Source organism: Pantherophis guttatus, chromosome 1 (genome assembly GCF_059756535.1).
Source record: "Pantherophis guttatus breed Tessera chromosome 1, ASM5975653v1, whole genome shotgun sequence".
NCBI lineage: Eukaryota > Metazoa > Chordata > Lepidosauria > Squamata > Colubridae > Pantherophis > Pantherophis guttatus.
The window spans coordinates 223,151,541-223,172,159 of NC_142063.1; the positions used below are offsets into that span (position 1 = coordinate 223,151,541).

Sequence of the window (20,619 nt, forward strand, 5' to 3'; positions counted from 1 at the left end):
CCAAGCAAACACACATACAGTTTCTTGCCTGGATAGAGATAATAAGAAACTGAGAAATGAAATAGATTAAGCTTGTGTAAATAAAAATGAAAATAAGCCAAATTATGCCAGTTTTGTTTAGTGTTGGGAACTTTCCATTGAAATGTGAGGTTGTGTGTTTTTTTTTTTAAAGCATGTAAATTACAGTAAAACTTAACCGTCAATCCCCAGAATGACCCTGTGCAGTGTTTCAAAGTAAGTTAAAAATGTAAACGTCTGGACACATAGCTTTATGGTTTTCAAATGCACTTAAATTACTGATATGAAAAACAGTTTCTAATTTGTTGCATTTAATAATATATATTACTTATATTTTATTGATGGTGAGAATATTGATGTAAATTACAACATAATGCAGGAGAACACAAAGTTTAATTATAGATTTTTCTCTTTCTACTAATATAATACATTAGATTAAAACACTTAAAACAATAATAAAAAATGAAAATATACAAAATGTGATTCATGATCGAAGCAGTGAACTATGTATGCAAGACTAGAGTAGAACTAAGAAGGAAGATGCAATTAAATTCTAATACATAAACCAAACAATGATTATTGAAGTATTTTAGTGCAAGACGTGAACTGGAAGGAGTATAGAAAGATTTAAGAAAAGATCCATGGGCTGGTTTAGGTTAGATAAAAATTGGAAGCATATTAGTCTCCAAAATTAGATGAGGATGAGTACAAACCAAAAATATAGAACAGGCTTCATCATAGGATTACATTTAATTGTTTTCACTCTCTTAAAGGACAATGATGAATAGCCTCTATAAACTATTCCTTGAGATTAGATTTGCACAATGCCAGACTCCTTTTTCCACTTGATCTTTTACAACTATGAAAAAACAAAAGAATTTCTGCAGACACTCAACTGTCTTGGTGCAGCTCTCCCTAGCACTAATTCACCCATGAAGGATTGAGACAATCCAAATTTAGTTCTGGTTGCCTTGGGGCAGAAATAACAAACTTTTGAAGCTGAAGACTTTCTTGGCCTGGAAGTAGTATGCCATGTATTAAATTGCTAAACTGTGGGGTCTGAGCTGGGTTGAAGAACTAGAACAGCCCAGGATAAATTTAATATAATAATTTGAAATGATTGTTCTTCATATGTTTAATTTGCAGATTCTACCTCATTGAAACTTGCGGTTTGTGGGCATTTCAAATCTCTCGAAAATCACCCAAATTGGTTCTATAATTGACTGAGTTCTATAGAGGTTGAGGTCCCAACACATTTCTTCTGGTATCAGCAAAGACTAGCATAAAAATAATTTTAAAAATGAGCCGATGTACTTAATGAGCTTTTAAACATATCTACATGATGTGATTCCTTTTTAGAAGCCCAATATGGTTATGAATGAATGAATGTACACATGATATTTAGGATCAGCTCTGAATACTTACATATTTAAAAATATTTTAAATATCCGGCTCTGAATATGATTGGAAACAGCATTCTTTTAAATGGCCATATAAACTGAATACATTGTTCCAGCAAATAGCATTACACTGATTAACTATTTTATGTACATGCTACTACTCCAAATATGGCTTGTGATGCACAGGAAGGTTGCAAAAGGAGAGTAATCCATTAGGGATGTCCATGGGAAGGGGATCAAAAAAAGTCAAGATGGTAACCACAATCGTGTAATTGAAGCCCTGCTGGGCTTCTATTGCACTGCTGTGACTGCTGTTTTGATTTTTTCCCCCCTTCTCTGCAGACAACCCTGGATCATGGAAAGTGCCTCCCTTGCCAGTTTGGTTCAGAAATACAGCAGATACAAAGCAAACAAGATGCTCGATGATAAAGGTGACATGCTTGAACACACTCTTAACAAAAGTATTGCAGGCTTCAAAAACTGGTGGAGTACAGCATGGGTGTCAAACTCGCAGCGTCACATTTCCGTCATGTGACATATTGTGACATTTTCCCCCTTCACAGAGCTGGGATGGGCGTGGCCTGTGCGTGATGTATCTCACCCATGGGCCGCTAGTTTGACACCCTTGGGTTGGTCCTGAACTTAATCACTGAGAAGGAAGAAGGGTGCAGAGGGAACTTAGATAATTCTTCTCCAGCAACACACAGACTGAAGTATATATATGAAGGACTATGAGAAAATGGCTTTTTCCTGTAATAACTTCTGAATCTTGTACTTTATTCTCCCACCTGCCACTATTCTCAATACATTAAATAAAATAAAATCAACACAAGTACACTCTTGGAAAGCTTTTGTCCGTGAGTTGAAGATGATCTTCCTCCCACCCAGCAGGCCTTATCATAAAAACATGAAGAGCAGGGAGATGGTAAAAGTTCTATGTCATGAACAACAACAACAGCAACAACAACAACAAAAAATCACATAAGGCAGATGTGCAATATAATGATATATATGAAACAGATAGATAAACAGCCTTGGATTTCTTTTACACTGCATCTTCTGCACGTTTCACGGCTAGCCAAATGGCTCTTTTTTTCTACAGGAAAACAAGCATAGGATAATATTGGAAATGACATCCTGCTTTACCAATTTCTTTCTTTCACGGTAGACAATAGAGGAGAGGTTACCTGGTGTCCTATATTCCATTTCTACATTGCTGTCTGTATCTATATAAAAGGGTTTTAAGGCTGGAATAACTAAAAGCCTCTCCCTTGGGGATTTTCCATGCCATTTACACAGGTCTAAAAGCTTCATGTCTTTTGTGTTACTGATATAGATAACATTGATCAATGATACTGGTATTAAAACCTTGGACCTTTTAATCTTTGGCCTTTTGTGTCTTTTTTATCCTTGCTTTTGCAGGCCAGTTTGATCCAATCTGCCAATTAACTGTTTTTGATCCTTGTGTCCATTTAATAAAAAAACATTATATTTTTGCTAGCTGCACTGAGGATTGTGTGTGCTTACTCTGTTCTGGGTAACAAGATAGGCTGGGAGTGTGCTGGGTGCAAACTAAATACTCTGTTTCCCCAAAAATAGGACCTATCCAGAAAATAGTTTTTTGTTTGTGCCTAATATAAGCCCTACCCTCCAAAATAAGACCTACTTAAGAGCCTATGCAGCCGGCCATCCATCCATTCAGTCTGGTTACTTGTTCTGTGGTCACGAGGTGAGGTGGGGGCTGGTGGAGTTGCCCCACACACCCCACACTGGCTTATCTCAGGGCAGCAAGTCCATCCATGCCCAACACCTGCCTCGCAGCAGCAGCTTCAGCAGCCATGTGAAGCAGGACCCCCCCCATGGCCGATGGCCCACTTCTTCTGCTTGCTCATGGCCACAAGGTAGCAGGAGGCTGAGTGGGGCACTAGTGCCACGGCTGCAAGGTGAGGCAGGTGTTGGAGCATGGATGGACTGTCTACGGTGGCTCTGAGGTAAACCGGTGCAAGGCGTGTGGGGAAGCTCCACCCCCGCCTCACCTCATGGCCGTAGCACCAGTGCGTTGCTGAGCCTCCTGCTCCATTGTGACCACAAGGAAGTAGAAGTAGGCCAGCGGCCACGCAGGGTCCTGCTGGACGTGGCTGTTGGAGCCATTGCTGCGAGGCAAGGCATGTGTCAGGGCTGGGTGGCCCACCGTGAGCAAGCAGAAGAAGTGGGCCTCCCATGTACTCTTAAAGTACACGGGGAAAAATAAGACATCCCTCCATTTTGGGGCCCCAAAAGAAAATAATGCTTATTTTTGGAGAAACGGGTAGGAAATTTCCCATAGGAATTTTCCAACAGATGGTAATGCAAATCAACTTTCTGAAGAAACATAATTGCAGCTGAGTCATTTCCACGGGGGTAAAATGGTTTCGCAAACTTCCTCTACCTTTGGCATATATTCTGATGATTTCTTGGTGCCAAACAAAAAATTGGTACCAAGAACAGGTTGTAACTATTTGAATGTTACTGCTTTGGGAGTGCAGCAATTAATTTGTATAGGAGTATTTGTCTGTGCTATTCCCATTTTTAATCCTGATTGCATTACTTTTGGATACTTAATGACTGAAATTCACACCAGGTGGAATTTTATTTAGCTAATTAAATATATTTAGTTTTTTTCTATTGGGTAAAACCTTTTTGTTTTACTCAATGTTAGCCACTTAAGTCTGACTAGCAAATTGGGTGACCATATAAAGCTAAAGCTAAATGAATTAAGAAATGAATCTCTATGTCTGTGATATATTTAGATGTAATTTTATACTGATTTATTTTGTAGTTGTTTTATCCCTTAATATGTGTACTTGATCAAAAGGAAATGAAATGCATTGTTCAATAATAAATCCAATCTCAAAACAGGAACAGAATGACTGGTTTGTACAATTTGCATCTCAGCTCCAGGCAAATGTAGGAGGGAACTCGAAATGTTTTACATATGCAAATTGATAATGGCCTTTTCTGTTGTTGGTAACATTGATATTTCACCCAGACGAAGCCTCCAATCACTGCCTCCAAACTGCCTGCAGAGTACAGCTATACAAAGAACAGTATAGCACCATCCAATCCTGCTATGTGATAGAGGATATGCTGGCGAGACAACAGATTTAGGATGACAGAAGTTTTCCCTGGCTTCAGGACAGGAGGAAATTGGGCATGGTTAAAGCAACTGAATCCTTTACAATAGAATTCTTATTATTCTATTCCAAGCAGTTACCAAATCTTCTTTATTTACATCCATTTTCCATTTATTCTTGATTGGGTGCCTAATCTGTCTTCTAATAAATTCTCACAGAGGGCTTATATTTTCACTTCCTAAAGGTGCTGCTTCTGGGCTCATCGGCCTATGGACGTCAGATTCCCACCACCCAGCACCAGTTCAGGAGTTCCTCCCCGCCGGAGAAAGGGAAAGAGAGAGAGAGGGAGGGAAAGAGAGAGAGAAAGAGAGGGAGGGAAGGAGAGAGAAAATCAGAGGGAGGCACAGAGAGGGGGAAAGAGAGTGAGAGAAACAGAGGGAGAAGAGAGAGAAGGAGGGAAAGGGAGGGAGGGAGAGAGAAGGGGAAGAGAGGGGGAGGGAAAGAGAGAGAGAAACATGGAGGGAAAAAGGGAGAGAAAGAGGGGAGAAAGAGAGAGGGGGGAAGAGAGAGAGAGACAGAGAAAGAGGGAGGGAGGGAAAGAGGGAGAGAGAGAGAGATGGGGAAAGAGGGGAGGGAAAGAGAGAGAGAGAAAGAGTGGGAGAAGAGAGACAGAGAGAAAGAGAGGAGGAGGGAGGGAAAGAGAGAGGGAGGGAAAGAGAGAGAGAAAAAGAGAGTGGGGAGGAAAGAGAGAGAGAGGGAGGGAAAGAGAAATGATATTACAAAAGGTTTTTTTTTATTGTTGCTAAACGTAATATTTCAAAAGCAGAAAAAAATGAAGGGGCGTAAAAGTGCATTTATCACATTTTTCTTAGAACAATTAGCTGAACAATTATTTTAGGTAGTAAAACCTCAGTATTCAGGTTAAATTGCTGTGTTGGCACTTTGTGATAAATAAGTGGATTTTGGGTTGCAGTTTGGGCACTCAGTCTCTAAAAGTTTGCCATCACTGCCTTAATCAGTTGAGGTTTTCATATAATGTTTTTGTAGAAAGGTACCAAAGAAAGTATAGAAGGTATGTCAGGTTACCAGCCTTAGTTACATCGATATCACAACATATGCAGCATTCCTGATTCCTGTTCAGTAAGGAAGTACTGATTCCACATACTGTTGTTTGTGCTCTGTTGACAAAGTATACTGATACACTGAAAATGGTTACCACTTGACTGGCTAAATGTTGAAATTGTTACAGTCTTTACTGCAGAAATATATTGGGAGTCTTGGAAGCCTTAGTCCCATGAATACAGCCTTAAGACAAATTAATTTAAAACAGAACATATTACAGGACGGTTTGGTACCTGGACAAAATCCTTGCTTAGGGCAGATCGATCCTTTCGATCCTTTGCTAAAATCACAAGATGCCTTATAAAGCTTGCACCGCATTGAAGACCCTGTAAGCAGAGGAAACAAGTCACCTGCTTTGCGCCAAAGCCAAAAGTTTGTTTTGTGGTATTTATTAACTCCATCAAAATAGACAATCCATTATAAGCAAAGGTTGAAAAATAACAAAGGAATAATTTTAAAACAACGCTTCCCATCGCAAATCCTTAAATGCTTGGGAGACAAAGTGCTTTCAGCAGTCTGAAGTGTTGGGATTGAACTTTGCATGCACCGGCTCTCTGCATCTGTAAACTTGCTGATCACAAGGGGCGTTGGCTGCAGAAGTGACTAGCAATGCACTTTTATTTCTTTTCTTTGTCTAACAGACTGTCTTTGTATCTCTCTATGTAAGTCGGTGACGTGGTTAGAATGGCTTTCACCATTCTTTCTCACTTCTGTCTTCTTTCTTCTGTTTCTGATCTGTGTGGATCTGGTTTGCTTGCTCTCCGTGAGAGAACTCAAGCTCTTCGCTGTAAGCAGACCTGAGTAATCCAGGTTTTCCAATCACCATGGTACAGTATTTACTAAATAAATGTGGGTTTTTTTACACACACACACACATGTATGTATGTATGTATGTATGTATGTATGTATGTATGTATGTAATATCTTTATATTTGGACAGCAGAGACATTACAGCAAAAGGAATGCATGGAAATAAAAGGTTAAAAGTATAAAAGTATAACTATACTTTTAACCTTTTATTTTCATGCATTCCTTTTGCTGTAATGTCTCTGCTGTCCAAATATAAAGATACACACATTGTCTTCTGTTTGAGGCAATGTTATAAAATTCCATTTTGGCACATAAAAGGCAAATTTGTTTACTTGTTTAATTAATCATCTGATCTGTTCACTAATGAATTGTGTTTCTTTCTCCAGTTTGCAATAAAATTAGTTCCCAAAGAATCTTGCAAACAACTAAAACAAACATTAACATCCGTGAAACAAGGAAAACTTTTAGTCAGAACTAAAGAAGCTGTGCAAGAGACTGCACAGCATTAAAACTAAAACATAAATACAGTAAAGGAAAAGGTAACAAATGAATTATGTTCTTTTCCTAGTGACTACACAAACATTATACTTGGGCACCATGCAATTTCCTTAAGCAATAATAAAAAAATGTTTGTCACTTGCCTTCCAGGATGCCATTACAGGTAGATCTCGACTTATGACCACAACTGAGCCCAAAATTTATGTTGTTAAGTGATACATTTAAGTGTGTTTTTCACATTTTACAACTTTTCTTGCCACAGTTGTTAAGTGAATCACCACAATTGGTAAGTCCGTAACACGGTTGTTAAGTGAATCTGGCTTCTTGTCAAAAGGAGGCAAAGGTGATCACATAACGTTGGGATACGGTCATAAGTATGAGTCAGTTGCCAAGCATTTGAATTTTGATCACATGATAATAGGGATGCTACAAAGGTTGTATGAAAAACCGTCGTAAGTCATTTTTTCAGTGTCGTTGTAACTTTGAATGGTCACTAAATGAACTGTTGTAAGTCAAGGACTACCTGCATTTTTTTTTATTTCAATTGTCCAATTTAGTCTATAGGACTGATATTTCATGGTTGTCTCCAATCCAAGAACTAACCCGGAGCAGTGATGCTTAGCTTTTTCATTTTTATCAAGGTTAACAAGGCACTGCCAGCAGTTGTAAATATTCTGACCAAGACTCCCAGGCTGTCATCAGGAGTTGAGACTTACTCGGAGGCAGGCAAAAATGGTCTACAGCAGAAATAATTTTAGGCTTTTATTATGGTTGCAATCTAAAGTATATAAACCGCTCTTTAATAAAACTTACATAAGACAAATTATCTAAAGGAAGATCTTTAAAACCAAATGGCAAAATTAAAAAGAATAGATGAAAGAAAACATTTCCTTCTGTGCTGCTTTCTTTTCTTTACTCACAACCACAATATTTTCTCAGCCTTTAGTAAATGAATTTTGAAAAACAAGTAAACTATATTTACTACCAAAGCCAACCAACCAATAAATAAAAAAGACTTTTTTAATGAGGAAGTATTTACTTATGCAATCTTATTCATGTGCAATTTTATTTTCCATCGAGATGGAAAGTTGAAACTTTGACTTTGGGTTTTGCTAATAGATTTATTGTTATAGAAATGACTAGTATATATTACTGTGTAAATGTAAAAATTGAGGCTGTAATGCTATTATCTCCTACTGCGCTCATTAAGGTTCTTAGATTGCCCTTATGTGCACAACACAATGATTATTTTAATCATAGTTATGGAATCAATCAGGGGCAGGTTTCAAAACCCGTCACTACCTGTTTGCTTGCATGCGCGACGCTTCTGGGTGGGTGGGCGGAACCTCCCGCCGCCGCTGCTACTGGTTCGCCCGATGCGGGGAGAACTGGTAGCAACCCACCACTGGAATAAATTACAGTTGGCTAGATTTACATAGTATGCTAATTCATAAACCATAGTTTGCTAGGGCTCAATAGTTAAGAAGTTGCAACCTTGTTGGCAGATGTTTCAGAAACCAATTTTAAAATGGAAATACTTGAGAGCAATTTCTGCACTTCAATATCTAGTGCAAATTTTTAACTTTTATGTGTATTAAAAATATTCAATGAATTTACTGGAAGCTTCCTAGACAGTCAGTAATGAGAATGTATTCTGCTTCTGTCCTCTGAACCACAGCCATCACTTCACGTAATTGCCACTGAATATGCTAAAGCTTAATTTTATTTAATTAATCTAAGAGATGACTTTAAGTTTGATTGTCATAGAGCAAATGCTCCTCTTTCCCTAAAAATCAGGTTGGTCCTTAGAAAATCATTCTTCATCAGAACATACTGCGTTCAACTAGCAGTGTCTGAAGCAAACTAAGATTTCATCAAAATGAGTTAAGATGCATTGTGTTAGAATGCAAACTCTGCATTATACACAGTTCACATATTTCACGTACTTACATACTTCACATACATATTGTGATGCACATTTAAAAGGTCAGATTTTACCTTGCAACATCAGGAGGCACTTTTTAGCATCCCTCACATGGATGCTCATGTCTTCAACAAAACTTTTCAACCAGATCAGTTTTTTTTTAAAAAAATGAATGAAATATTTGCCGTAGTTCCATTTCCCCTGTATCTCCATTTTCCATTATTTATCTCCATAGCCACACATCCATAACATTCTTTTAATGACTGGAATCGATACATTTCTCCTTTAAAAAAAGAACTCATGCTCATCCCAGAACATAATTATAGCTTTTTTGTGGTGGAAACGTATGATCACAAAAGGCAAAGCAGTAAAGCAAAGTCACTAATACTACTCTGATGTCCTTTCTTAAACAAGTCCACTCTGGGTCTGTTATAATAGGCTTTATTTATAAATCAATTGCTCCAATCATCTACTCTATCAAGGTGTGCAGATCACAGAGAAAAGAATTGGTAATTCTCACAAACCACTTTCAACCAAGCATTGAGGCAATCAGTGTTATTGGAATACACAAAGACCTTCTGAACTTAAAGCTATAGCAAAGCTGTTGATTTAAAATAATTTATACAATCATTGCCACATTCACTTTTTCTTGTTCACACCCCATTTACCTAAATGCCATCCAACTAGGCTGGCCAGGCATTAACCAGAGGAATAGGAGCCACCAAATATATATTTAGAACTACTCAAAGAACTGGGGTGCCCCTTTTTATCCCTACATCCTTGTTTTAGGAATTTATAAATTTGGCAACTGTCAGTGGTATTAAGGTTTCCTTAGACTTTGTACCCAGCTTCCCTTTGTTGTCTTTTGATGGAATTTTTTTCCATGTCTTTTGACTCTTAACAACTTATCTTCCTATTATCTATTTCTGAAGGCATCTTTTGACATTTAATTGTGTTTGTCCTGTGTCCAGTTAATTTTTAACTTATAGCAGCAATTGTCAATGTCGGCCTGGTTTACACATTTGAAACTCACTCCTCCATGGAGTTTAAAGATCATTTTATTTCACAGGGTCTTCAATTCTAGATAGGTTTATTGGCATCCCTTTTGAGGGAAAGCTGATTGGAATAACTAATTTAATACTACTGGTACCCGGATTATGTTATAATTTGTTGCTATTGTTGTTTTTGCAGTTTAACATATTGTAACCCCACCCACTTTTTGATTGAGTGGATTGTAAGAACTGTAAACTAAATAAATAACTTACACCATGCATGTATGAGACAGATTGTCTTTGTTTTCTCCAAGCTATAAGCATAGATTGGGAAGTAAACAAAAAGTATCTTCCGGAAGACAACAGCAAATCATTTCTGTCCTTTGACAAGAAAACATGGATTTGTGCATATAATCAACAGGAATCAAATTGGATTCAACACATACAACAAAAACAATGCAAAATATTTATGAAAAAATAAAATATTTTTATACGTTAAAATATATCTATTATCTACATGCTATTAAACCTCTCATGTCTTAACCTTAACCTGGGCGAAATGGTGCATTATAGGGCAGAATTTTTTTCAACTGAAGTACATCAAATGGGTTAACACATAGAATATATATGGAACCTATGACTCCTGTGGAATTGAAATTTGGCAAATTTTATAAAACACTTAATTGCATAAAAATTATTATTCTAAAAAATTTAGAATTTTTTCAGGTACATTAGAAGCTCTGCCATTGTTGAAAGCACTGAGGAATTTGGTAAAGAAATATCTCTGAAATGATGACCCAAAAGGTAACAGTTGTCTAGTTTTAAAATTAAATTGTCTAAAATACCATAACACAATCTGACAAGCTAAATTCATGACACCTTTGTAAATTAAAAAAAAATACAAAACCAACATATGCACACCTTATGTATTAAACCTCTGGGAAACTTAACACACCTTTTTTATGTAAACACCACAGATCTTAGAGGAAAATATTGGCTCTGTCAATTATGTTGACATTACTGTGCCATTCCAATACCTGCTATGTTTCTTGGAAGCAGGAAACAAAAAATAAACCAAAAAGGTAATCCTTGAGAGGATGGCCAGGTACCCTATTTATTCTTGCCCAGAACATCATTACAATGGATTGTTACAAAAATTGAGCAACAAGATTATTTTACATAACATTCGTGTAAATAAGGAGCACACATGCCTTGTACATTTCTGAGACATAAAACACCCATTTTCCAAGGGTGAAATTCAGCAGGTTCTGACAGGTTCTGGAGAACCGGTAGCAGAAATTTTGAGCAGTTCGGAGAACCAGAGTGGGGTGGGAATGGAGATTTTTCAGTATCCTTACCCTGGAGTGGGATGGGAATGGACAATGGAGATTTTGCAGTATCCTTCCTCTGCCATGCCCACCAAGCCACACCACGCCCACAGAACCGGTAGTAAAAAAATTTGGATTTCACCACTGTCATTTTCCCATTAATTCTATCCCCATGGCAAAACATGGAATGAAAAATTACCCTTTTGCACCAATAATATGCCATCAGTCACAACCTCTCCATCTCAAATATTACTTAGCCACAAGAAAGTAGCTTAGCTGCTTCTTCATATGAACAGAGTGGCAGTTTAGACAGGGTTCAGCATTCACAGCCAGATCTTTGCTGCTAATCAAAGAATCAGATCTTGTTTAACTCTCAGGAGCAGATTTGCCTCCACTGCATTCATATCTAGTCCGAGTAGTACTGAGAAGTGTGGTTGATTCTAATCTGCCAAAAGAGAAAATAATTGGATTTATAGATCATAATAAACTGTAAGTGCTCTGCTTGGTTTCAGCTAAGCATGAATTGTGAACATCAGCTTATAACTTGTTCAGCTAACCAAGGTGAAAACAAATAATGGCTTCAGAAAAAGTTTGAGCCCTGCCTTTCCTTATTTTATAGGATGGGTAAAAAGAGACCAAATATTACAACTGTCAGTCTTGTCTTATTTTCCTCTCAGTACAGGCTTATAGAAATCAAGGTAAAGGTTCCCCTTGCACATATGTGCTAGTCGTTCCCGACTCTAGGGGCCAGTGCTCATCTCCGTTTCAAAGCTGAAGAGCCAGCGCTATCCGAAGACGTCTCCGTGGTCATGTGGCCGGCATGACTAAACGCCAAAGGTGCACGGAACGCTGTTACCTTCCCACCAAAGGTGGTTACTATTTTTTCTACTTGCATTTTTTACATGCTTTCGAACTGCTAGATTGGCGGAAGCTGGGAGAAGTAAGGGGAGCTCACCTCGTTACGCGGCACTAGGGATTCGAACCGCTGAACTGCTGACCTTTCCATCGACAAGTTCAGGGTCTTAGGCCCTGAGCCACCATGTCCCTATTAACGCGTCCCATTATAGAAATAAGGATACCTTAATATCTCTTTCTCTTGCCTTACGTCAGGTACAGGTGAACATGTAAGAAAAGGCAGGAACTTCCTCTTCCTTTTCTCAGTCTCTGAATTAGAGATCCACCTAAAACCACAAACAAATCACTGATCACATTTGTGACCATAGATAAAACTGAACATGATTGGGGAGGATACCATTACAATCTGAGGATCAGATCTATGTGGATCCTCATGAATTTACACAGATCCCAATATGAAGTATTAAAAGCATGTTATTTTTGAAGCAAACTGTGGGCATAATAATCTATGCAGGTTCACAGGAAATGCTAAAATCCTGATGGTTTGGATTATTTAGATTAGAATGTAATGTGAATTTATCCAATTGTGGTTTACTCACTACCTAAGCATTAGTCTGTTACTCCTCCCTCACCATGCTCTTTGAGTCTTTGCTAGAGAATCCTAGTGAATCAGGGTCTTGAATCAATGCTATTATGCTGTAGCATTGTATGGACAACTGATGGCCCTGGTTAAATTCCTAAATTTAATTATAATAGTCGGGATACAGGTATTCCTCGATTTACAACCACAACTGAGGCCAGAATTTCTGTTGCTAAGTGAGACAGTTGTTAAGTGAGTTTTGCCCCATTTTACAACCTTTCTTGCCATTGTTGTCAAGTAAATGGTTGCAGTTGTTAAGTCAGTAACACAGCTGTTCAGTGAATCTGGCTTCCCCATTGACTTTGCTTATCAGAAGGTTGTAAAAAGTGTTCACATCACTCCTGGACACTGCAATGATCATACATAACAAGTCAGTTGCCAACTGGTTGAACTTTGATCACATGACTCTGGGGATACTGCAACAGTTGTAAGCGTGAAGTCCCTTTTTTCAGCACCATTGTAACTTCACTTAAACTAATTGTTGTAAATCGAGGACTACCTATCCTACCAAACTACCACTTAAAGTTTCTAATTGTTGTAAACTGAGGATTACCTATCCTATCAAAAAGACCTAGATTTGTGATGTTACTGCTCATTCATTCTATTTAAAGAAAGAATCATGCAAAAAGTAAGGTCATCTTTTTTAAAAAAAAAAATACCTAGGCATTCCTCCACCTTACCACCCTCCCACCCCAGCTCTTATTTAACGTCGGCCGTTAAATGAGCACAAACCTACATTCTTCATTTAAACCGAGGTTTGTCTTTCTATTTCCTTACTCACCACCCAGCAGTTCCATGTTCATCCAGATCATTCTCCCGGTGCTTTCTTGTGAGTAACACAGAAGTTGCTACACGCTGTCCGGAGTTAAGTTTACTTGCTCTCTCCCCTTCTAACTTTCTCGTCGCCGAGGTGAAGTCCGGGGCTTCCCGTTTTCTACGTCCATCCCGGGCGGCTGCCGCTCCGAAACAGGAGCAGAAGCTACGGCGTTTTTTGGGGGGGGGGGGTTGTTTTTTTTTACAGCGGCACAACGGGACATGCCTTGATTTCGTCCGAGGAAGGGAAGGGAAGGGAAGGGAAGGGCTGGGTCCTCCGGGTTCAAACTTCAAACAGGTTCCTGCTCCGCTCTTTCGGCGGCAGCCGTCAGGGCAGGGTTTGATGTGTAACCCTTTTTCCCAACGTGCTGGAACTCGTTTCCACGCCCGTCCCAGCCCACAATCGCTCCTGAGAGAGGGAAGGGCGGGAAATACCTGGGAGGAAGACGGAACAGCGTCCCGACTTGAAGCTCTCAGCACTTTTTCCCAACAGACCCGGGCGGTTTAATAGCAGTCGAGCGGCGGGAAAAGCTCGGGGGATCCTCGCTCGCCGGGACTCAGCGAAGTAAGCTTGGGGTGGGTAGCAGTAGCGGCGGCGGCGTCCCGTCTGCTTTCCCTCGCGTCCAGGCGGGGTGGGGTGTTGGGGGGGGGAGGCTTTTGGTCGGCCGGTCGTGGGACTTCCCGCCTTGCACGATCCCCAGTTGTGATGTTGTTGTTGTTGCGGGTGGCTTCGTTTCTACGCTCTGCGTCGCGGAGAAGGGCTGGAGGGAGGCTTCTTCCCCCGCACGCCCTCTTTTCTAAGGACGGAAAGGTGGACGGCTCCGATTGCTAGGCTTGGGTTGCCGAGCCAGAGCTGAGGAAAAAAGAAAGAAAGAAAAATGCGTGTCGTATTTGGAGTTTGGGGTTAAAAAGTGGGGGGGGGGAGATAAGGGATCAGGGGGAGGGGGGGCCTCTGTCTTAGCTTGGAATGAAGAAGAGGCAAGGAATGGGTAATATGGGGGTTATTTGAGGCTGTCCCGAGAGGGGGAGCTTTGCTGGCGTGAAAGGAGAGGGACGGTGTTCTTCAAAGTCACCTCATAACGTGGTAAACTTTAGGTGAGGGAGAAGGAAAATGGTTCCGCTGTTTAGAGTTTAAGCGAGCTAAAGGAAAGAAGGAAGGAAGGAAGGCGAGGCGGGGTCCTTAAGAGGCCAAATAAACCGGTCAAAACTTTTGTGTGACTGGAAGGCTCCCTCAGCGAAGGCAACCGCGAGTGTTAACTTTAGGCCGAATCTGGCCATCTCTTTCTTCGCCTCCCACGGACGGTTGAGGGGGGGGGGAAAGAAGCAGATAAAAACGGATGAGTCTGTGGATTGATGTTTCCACAGACTTCTGTTACTCTTCCTGAGGAGATTTTCGGGCCGCTTTGTAATGTTTGAATTGCTTTTTATTTCAAAACAAAACAAAAACTTGACTGTGTTTCGAATGCGAAGATGAAACTTTGAAGGAATGAAGGCCGGTTCTGTGCAGGTTTATCTTCGACGACAGCGAGGCGTTAAGGTTTTGTTTCCAGTTTCATATTGGGAAGGGAGAGTTTTTAAAGCTCTTTTTCTCTTCTTGCGGCCTTTTTCTCCCTCCTCCCCCCACCCCCCCAAGTCTGAGGAAAATTCATACCATCTAAAGAAAAGATAAGGGAGATACCTAAATGGGACGATATAGCGCTTTTCAACTCTGCTTCCTTTGCTTTCAAAATTAAACTCGTCACGTGATAGGAGCACAGTAAGGTTTGAGTCATGCATCTGCTACTGCACTTCATGTATGAAAGGCGGGATTTTATTTATTTATTAAATGTGTATGCTGCCCATCTCAATCAAGCGACTCTGTGGCTTACAATACCATAAATAACAGAATAAAAACAATTACAGGATCGAAACGTTAAAACATCAGACATTAAAGTTAAAACATGAAAATATTAAAGTGGATAGAAATCTAGGCAATGACTATGCTCCCAATACTGCATTATTTCAAAAACACAACATTTAAAAACCATTATTTTAAAATCATTTCATGATAGAATGAGGAATTTCAATTTATGATCAATATTACTTTACTTTTGGGGTGTGCTAGAAAGGATTGCAAGTTAAATTGATGAGTTCAGGTGGTGAGTGTAGATCCTTGACAAGTTGGGCTGTACAAGATGATAATTATATTTTTATTCTACCTTTTATACATTTTGGCCAATTTGCATTAGCATTTTTACAAATTGCTCCATTTTATTCTTGTGTCCTATCTAGCTATTTTATTTACATATCTTTAAATGACATAACCTAGTCCTAGAAAGTTAAACTGTGAGAAGCTGAACCATCCCTTAAAGATTATGAAGGGAATAAATGGATCAAAGTACTTTTTTCTCTCAAGCAGCATATTCACTACTTTAGGGAAGAAAACTCAGGATAAAAAAAAATGTTTTCCCCCATTGAGGCTTTCATAATTTAGAATATTGTATACCAATGAGGAAACTAGACAAGATTAGTTTTTACTGTATTTCAGATATCCTCTACACATTGATGTAATCTTCTGCTCCCTTGGAGCCAAGTTAATAATATAATTCATTAAAATTCTATTTTATTCATCTGTAAGAGTTATATGTGGCAGTAATCATCTATTCTAAAGGTATATGTGTGCATAAAGCACAACAATTACAGGAAACTAGAAGAGATCTGTTATTGGACTGCAGTACAGTAAAGCTTCAGTAGAAACAAGTGTACTCAATAAAAACCTTAATTTCTCAAACATGGATAGTGTCAGACCAGGTCAGACACTGCAAGAAATACTAGAACTCTATTGATATAGACTATACTGTAATAACAGAATCCTGAACACCTGATAGATTTTGTCTTTCCTTCCCCCTTATACGCAAGAGATCTATCTCATAAATCTCTACAGGAAGTCTTCTGCTAAGTACCCTTGGAACATGGTACTTAATGTCATGATCTACAATAAAATACTCTGTTTTATTCATGTGTAAGGATTTTATATTGCACTAATCATCAAAAGGGGTTTACATAGCACAAAGCAGTTAAAAGCTGCAATCCTGTAATCCTCAGAAAAATCTCCCAGAATTCATGAGATGTAGCATTTATTTAACCAATGGAGACCTTCTTGCAAAGGTACAAGATGCACCACAGCTAGTGCTGTTCCACTGATATACTAAAATGGGATTGGAAGTAGATACCCAAACTCCATTTTCTTACAGTTCTTCTGGTATGGGGGTGAAGAGAAATATACCAGCCCTGAAGTTGGCATATTTTTCCCCCCATGGCAAAAATGTTTTGGAAAAAGGATGAAAAAATAGAACAAATTCTAGCACAATGGATATCAGGCTTTTAACAACTTGCTTGTTTTATCAAAAGTTATTAATCTGTTTTGACAGAAATGTTAATACGTTGTATTGAAAGCAGTGCTTTTATTGGGGTTCATTGGAAAAATATCATAAAGATTAAACTACACCCTAGCAAAAGATTAATGTATTTGTATTCCATAGCCAAAATTACAAGAAATTAGAGGATTTTTCTTTATTCTGTTGTAACTATTTTGATGTAACGGATACAAGGGCCTAAAATAGTTACAACTGTAAGTAAAAGGATATGCGTTTGTGTATCTATGTGTATGTGAAACTGCTTTGCCAAACTCCCAGCTTCACACCCAATGATTGAAGTAGTCTATTCATGAAGGGTGGAGGTGATGAAGATAAATGACAGGATTAATTATTGCACATTGCAAAGCAAGATACAGTAATCACCACCATGCACAGTAGATCTTTATAGAACAGAACAGAAATCTTTAATTGTAATGAATCATGAAAGGGAAAGGGTTTTCTGGGAACGCGGTGTTTCAACAGGCTATTTAATATTTGCATTTATTTAAGTATGTCATCCACAAACAGTGATTGTAATATAGGTAACGGTTCAATGTAAAGAACAGCTAAGGATGAGTAATTGTATTATAAATTGCCTAAAAAACTGCCAAAAATGTTTTTGTCACAGGTGGGATATAAAGTTTTTTCATTAGCCAGTATATCTTTGTAATTATGTTACAAATATTTTTCAGCTGCCAGGTTTTGGTCATTTACATTGTAGTCTTACAGATTTTGTCTCAAAAGCTATGAGGATCAATTTAAAATCATGTCTAGCAGCTGTTGTTTGAAGATCAAACCAAATACTTTGTGCATTTTATTTATTTATTAAATTTGTATGCTGCCCATCTCATTATCAAGTGATTTTATGTCCTTGGTGAACTAGTACTATATTATATAAAGTTATGGAGAAATTATGGTATTTCTTACTGTAAATTAGTGATTGCTATCACTGATAAATATTATTACTGACTTCACACATAATTCTAAAATAGCTTATTTTTAAAACACAATTAGTTTAACAAACCATAATAGTTTGATTACCCTATGTCTGTGATGGCAAACCTATGGCACATGTCCCCAAAGTGGCCATGTCGCCTGGCATGTGCGCCGTTGCCCATTTCTCTTCTGGGTTTCTGGCGTGCATGACCACGCGACGATCAGCTAGCCTTTTTGCATGCAGCAGTGACGGAAACTGGAAGAGCTGGTCTTCCATTTTCCTGCATGAGCATGTGCACCAGCCAGCTGATCGTCATGTGTTCATGCGCGCCAGAAATCCGGAAGAGTAACTGGCTGAAACTGGAAGTTCAGTAGCTGAAACTGGAAGTTCATTTTTGGGTGTGTGCATGTGCCCTGGGCAGCTCCACTTCCTGGTTGCGGCCCAGACGTGCGTGCACGTGCTCCCTTTACAGCACTTGGTGCTGAAAGCACTTTGCCATCACTGCTCTATGTTAAGACAGAGCAGATTGGTTCAAAATTGAGGCTAAACCAAACTAATTTATGTAGTGCCTTAGTGTTGTAAGAGAAAAAGACCCTTGATTGGATTCAATACCAGCTGAAGTTCTTAATGATATTCATGGAGAGTCCAATATACAACAAGTTACACTAATAAGATACTGATATTCTGAGATATAAAAGTATAGAGATTTTCTTTTCAAGATATTCACAAAAACTACACTCCTAATTATTGTTATATTAAAGCAATGTGATGTGCACCATCACACACTTTTTAAAATTCAGTTTCAACTAATTCACCTGTATTCATATTTGAAGGATAAGCAGAAAATCTTGAAATCATAATATGAGAGCCAGATTAAGAGATGGAGTTGCATTTATCATGCCATCTTTACAGATTATCTTCAGGTAATTTTTCTATATGTGAGTTAAGGTTTAGGTTAAAGGAATTCTGGAAAGCCCTTGTTGAGGTTCATTAGAATTTCTTTTACCAAAACTGTCACTTACACTTAACAGGTAGTCCTTGTTTAATGACCAGTTGCTTAGCGACTGTTCAAAATTACAGTGGATACCCCCAAAAGGCACTTACAACCTGGTTCCAGAGTTCTGGTGGTGGTATACACACCCTTATGGTTATATCACTGCATTTCTACAGCCATTTGCAGTATTCTGTATATGATGCGATTTACAACTTTTTTTTTGCCAGAAACAGGCCTTTCCAGCAGTTTCCAGCAAAAAAATGCCCATAGCAATACACTGCCTCATTTAATGATCACCACATTTGCTTAACAACCATTGAAAAAAAGTTGGTAAAATTGTGTCAGTCATGGGTGCCACATCTTAGGGCTGTATGACTTACAGTGGAAATGTTATGCTCCATTACATTCATTAGTTGAGGACTGCCTGTACTTAAAGGTCTTGAAGTGACTGAGAATTAATAATTCTAGTTGCTGGTTTAATTGGATTTTAATTGCCTTGAATCATAATGGCAATGATATCTGTTAGCTGCCTTAAGCATGCTAAGGAAATATATTTGAAATAATAAAGTATATATTGTCATAGTGCTTAAATGCCATGGTTATAAAAACAACACCTGTTAGTAATTAGGTCTGTTCATTAGTTTAGGTTGAATTCCAGAAAGGTAATCAGGAACATGTAGGAATGGGAACACAGCAACTGTTTGCTACAATCTATTAAAGTAAATCTTTTTTTCAGAATTTTTCTCTTTTCTTAGGCTTATTTCTCATTTTTTAAGATTATGCAGCTGACCAGTAAGTAATCCAGGAAAAATATGCATTTGCTTTAAAGAGGTGTGAATTGTTCATACCCTTGCATAGTAGAAAGCACTTGTTTGGGATCAAATCTGAAGCGTTTCAGAACTTTATCAGTGATCATTTTGCTCTAGAAAAAAATTATTAATTGAGTTTTTATATCTGCCCATCTCACATGCGTGTAATTATGCACAGCAGCATGGACAAGTAAAACGAAACTAAACGGTATAACTTATACATTAAAACAGAAAAAAACAAACACTATAATAACAAAAGACAGGAAAGAATGCAATAAAACTTATACCAGCTATTTAATGGACTCCGTATTTCCATGAGAACCCCAGACACCATGACAAAGCCAAATTTTGAGGGCCTTTGGCAAGGCTAACAGGGCTGAGGCCATCTTCACCTCACAAGAATGATATTCCAAAAGGTTGTCATAAAAGAAAAAGCTCTCCTTCTGGTCCTGCCAAATGAAGCTCCGTGGCTTATGAGACCCTTAAAATATCTTTCCTGCTGGATCTGATGGGATCGTTCTGTATAATTGGGGTGAGGTGATCCCTCAGATAATCTGACTCCATCTATGTAAGTCTTTAAATGTCAAATACAGTACCTTGTATTTGGTCCCCAAACCAACTGGTAACCATTTCAGCGCACAGAGCAGATACATATCATATCATGTGCCATTCTTGGGTTACAAATAACTGCCTGAATTGCCATGTTTCATATGGCTGAATCTTCTGCATGTCTTCAGGAGTAGTCACATGTAGAGTGTATTACAGTAGTCCATTTGGGAGGTGATTAGGGCATAGAGCTTTCAGGTCCAGAAAGAGGTATATTGGTATATAGCATGAAGCTGTGCAAAGGCTCTCCTGGCCACAACTGCCCCCTGCTCTTTAAGCAGAAATTGTGAGTCCAGAAGACTCCCAGAGTTTGCAATATGTCTGTTTGGGGCAGTGCAACTCCATTCAGAACTAAGGATGATAAA

General features: G+C 38.7%; 1 protein-coding gene and 2 long non-coding RNA genes across 5 annotated transcripts in view; 1 reads left to right on the forward strand and 2 right to left on the reverse strand.

Moving 5' to 3' along the window:
• Positions 1-319: 319 nt before the first annotated feature.
• LOC148116788 (uncharacterized) lies at positions 320-6,480 on the reverse strand. Its single transcript, XR_015731349.1, has 2 exons — positions 5,887-6,480; positions 320-2,514 (listed from the first exon to the last, which is right to left on the reverse strand). It is a non-coding gene; the product is annotated as an uncharacterized LOC148116788 (long non-coding RNA).
• A 4,483-nt stretch (positions 6,481-10,963) lies between these two features.
• On the reverse strand, positions 10,964-13,963 carry LOC117676899 (uncharacterized). Its single transcript, XR_004594552.3, has 3 exons — positions 13,482-13,963; positions 12,285-12,386; positions 10,964-11,650 (listed from the first exon to the last, which is right to left on the reverse strand). It is a non-coding gene; the product is annotated as an uncharacterized LOC117676899 (long non-coding RNA).
• SACK1B (scaffolding CK1 anchoring protein B) overlaps positions 13,942-20,619 on the forward strand; it is a 46,644-nt gene continuing 39,966 nt past the window's right edge. Inside the window, exon 1 of one of the 3 annotated variants that reach the window (XM_034436705.2) lies at positions 13,942-14,078. The gene's annotated coding sequence lies outside the window, so the exon portion shown is untranslated. Of the gene's footprint in view, positions 14,090-20,619 lie in introns of all 3 variants that reach the window. The other 2 variants (XM_034436707.2, XM_034436706.2) reach the window with 2 other exon arrangements.